A 3,688-nucleotide genomic window follows, 5' to 3' on the forward strand; every position below is an offset into this window, starting at 1 on the left:
AAGCTTAAACTCTCACCCCTCCCTTTCCTCCTTGGGAAAATAGCAATGCCTGTGTGGCCACAGGAGCTGAAAGTAACTCCTGGGTGGGCTCCTAGTAAGTGCTCAGTAAATACTGCTGGTCATTGCTAACCCTGGAGGAAGTTCACAGCTTCCACAGCCTTATCTTAAGCCTTGTCCTTCTCCCTTTGAAAAGCCAAAGAAAAGGAGTACATGCCCCCACATTGGAGTTGAAGTGAGAATGTAAAAGGTTTATTGGCCTTTGGAAAGGCTCTGGGCCTGAAGGAGGCACAGGTTAGAGATAAGGATTATCAATGTCTCCCCCCATTGGGGTCCTGGGTGCCTCCTCCGGATGCCTGTCATGTTCACTGCTGCAGGCTGCCCCTCAGATTCTTTTATGTGCACACCTCTGAGATCACACCATTTGGTTAAGGACTGTGCTGTCACACTTTGTCCTCAGAGCTCAGGGGGCTGCCCCCCAGCCCCAGACACAAAGCCTTCTCCTCTAGGTCTGAGCCGGCCTCCTGCTGGAGAGAGAAAGAGAAGGGACCTCGTGACTGAGCTCCCCCAACCCCCGTCCCGTTCCCCTGACTGTCGTGCCTTCACCGTCCATGTACCCACAGCCTTCTGCAGGTGTGTGGGTATGTCAGGGCTCCAAAGCTCAACCCAGACCCTCTGTGACGTTCCAGACCCTTGGCCAGTCCATTTGGGGCCCAGGGATCCAGTTGCAAATTAGATCCAGCTCCCATCTTTCTGATGTATACAGTCCAGAGCAAGGGAAAGGATTAATTTTGAGGAAATCACGCAAATTCATGTCAAAATTGATAATTGGACCAAGTGCTATGGAGAAGGGCAGGTGCTATAGCTACAGGTGACTATGGTCTGAGGCAGTGAGCTCATGGGGGCCTGGCCTGAGTGAGTGGCCATGAAGGGGATTGGCCAGGAGACCTGGAGGTGTCAGGGGAGGAGACCACTGTGTGGGAGGTGAGGCTGGCGAGAGCAGAATACCCTACTGGGCTGCCACAGGCCAACGCCACTGACGAGTATCTCCATCCAGGATATGATGGACCAGGGTTTTCTCCATCAGAGAAGAGCCCCATGTAGACTTGTCCTACCCCACTAATCCCTTCCTCCCACAGATGGCACTCTTCAGATCCCACAAGCAAGGGCACAGTGGAGTTTCTGCAGCAGAGGGACATGACCAAACCCATGACTGAAAACTTCCTGGGTGCTTCACAGGGGCTGGATTGAAGCTCGGCACAAGTTGGGTGCCGTTGGGGAGGACGTGATGGTCCTCTGGCTTGGAAGGTGGCCGTGGCGGGAGGGGAGAGGGGGGCGGGGGGTGAGAAGAGGCACATTTCCCAGACTTCTGGGAGTCAGAATTCTTGGACTCAGCATTTGATGGGTTTCGAGGCTGCGGGAAGAGCCTGCAAGCGTGACGTCCAGGTTTTGGGTTTCAGCACTTTGGGTACAGTGGCTACATGGACTAGTGTGTGGAGGGCTCACTGAGAAAATCCCCGAGAGCAGTGCCATGTTGGGGGAGGCGGGGGCACTCCAGAGGCGTGCTGGGGACATGCGGCGCAGTCTCATCCCTATACGTCATGTCCTAGACATAGTCCATGCCTCCCCAGCTGGCCCTCCATCCCTGCTCGAAGTACACCTCCCTTCCCTCCCCGTCCCCATGCACTGACCCTGTGTTCCTCCTTCCTCTTGCTTCCTGCGCTCTACACGAAGCCACCCCGCACACCTCCAGCCACTTGTGGACTCACAGGTCCACGTTATCTCAATAGAATGTTGGGGCTCAAAAGAACTCCAGGTCACCAGTTGCCATGACCTTTTCCAGTGCTCCACTCCTCAAGGTCAGTGGCCATGGATCCCGTCGTGTCCCATAAAGGACAACTATAGAGTTGTTCCCTCTTCCCAGCAAGAATGTCATCAAGTCTTCTCTGCCAGGCAGTCACCTGGCCTCTGCTTGTGTGTCTGTGGATGCTGGAAAGTTCCCCCTTGGGGCTGTTCTGCCCCAAATGCTCAGGTGGGGATCTTCTCCCACCAAGTGGAGTGTCTTTTCCAATTGGGATCTTAGGAGTTGGCCGCCTTCTCTGTGGCAGGACCGGCCTTTCCCCAAGCAGGAACCAGGGGACTTGTGACTTGGTAAGTGGTCCTAACGCGGAGTTGTCCCCCAGCTCCTGAGGGCAAAGTCCCCTTGGTGCCCAGTGTTTGCTTCTGGGCTGTCCTTGTGTGTTGCTCCTGGAAAAAGGGGGACAAGCAGGGGAGTTTCACCGACTAATGCAACCCCAGTAGACCCAGAGGGTTAGCCCAGTGACAGCGTCTGTCTCATGTCTCCCTGCCCATCTCACGGGGACCTCGCCTCACATGATTCTGTGTCCCTAGAGCACATCCCTGGAACACGGTCAGTACACAGTGAATGTTTGCTGAGCCTGTGTCTCAAGAAGGAGGAGATTCCAGATAGTTGAACATCTCCAGTCCTCACCGCACAGCCAACTCCAGGAGGATCCACATTCTAGCACATTCTGTGCATTACAAGCAAGCCACTAAGTACACCCCTTGCTTAAGGAGACAGGAATTACCCCCACCTTTTAACATGAGGGTTATCAAAGGGGCTCTTGTGGATGTCCTAACAAGAACAAAGGGTCCAGACATGGAGGGACTTCCTTGTAGAGATCTGTCCCTTGGTCCTTCTGTGCTCTCCAGTCTCCGTCCTCATGTGAATCAGAAATAAATCTTCTCATCTTTCCAGGTGTGCAGTATGGAAATTGAGCCTCCCCATGCTTTAAATTTGGCCCCAGCAGATCGGAGCTGTGAACTCTCCCTTTGCTGACCATTTACACCGTGGACCATTCACTCTGCCCATCAGAGTGTGCACACAGTACTCACCTGCCCGCAGCTTAGCAGCTGAAATTTAGACAGCCACGCCCAGGGACCTCCACCCTGCCGGTAAGGTGTGTGCTCTAGCCTGTCCAGTGGGGAGTGGGAGGATTTCTCCATTAAACAAAGAGGCCAGCCCTCCAAAGCAACGATAAAGCCAAAGCCACACTTGATATTTGCTGATCGGTTTAGCAAAGGCATATAAGTTCTCCCAGGTCCCGCTGGAAAACACCGCGTTCCCACATCTCGCACCATGGATTTTGTTGACAGTTGTGGGTTTCTGCCTTGGATGGTGTCCTGAAGGCCTGAGTTCTTCTCCAGAGAATCATGCAAGGGCTTCAGGAACTTTCTGAATTTTTATGCAAGCTCTGTGTTCGATAGATAGATGATAGATAGATAGATAGATAGATAGATAGATAGATAGATAGATAGATAGATAGATAGATATAGATATAGATATAGATATAGATATAGATATAGATATAGATATAGATATAGATATAGATATAGATATAGATATAGATATAGATATAGATATAGATATAGATATAGATATAGATAAATGGATATAGATAAATAGATATAGATATATAGATAGATATATAGATAGATATATAGATAGATATAGATATAGATATAGATATAGATATAGATATAGATATAGATATAGATATAGATATAGATATAGATATAGATATAGATATAGATATAGATATAGATATAGATATAGATATAGATATAGATATAGATATAGATATAGATATAGATATAGATATAGATATAGATATAGATATAGATATAGATA

This window comes from Neofelis nebulosa, chromosome Y (assembly GCF_028018385.1).
Source record: "Neofelis nebulosa isolate mNeoNeb1 chromosome Y, mNeoNeb1.pri, whole genome shotgun sequence".
Taxonomy (NCBI): Eukaryota; Metazoa; Chordata; class Mammalia; order Carnivora; family Felidae; genus Neofelis; species Neofelis nebulosa.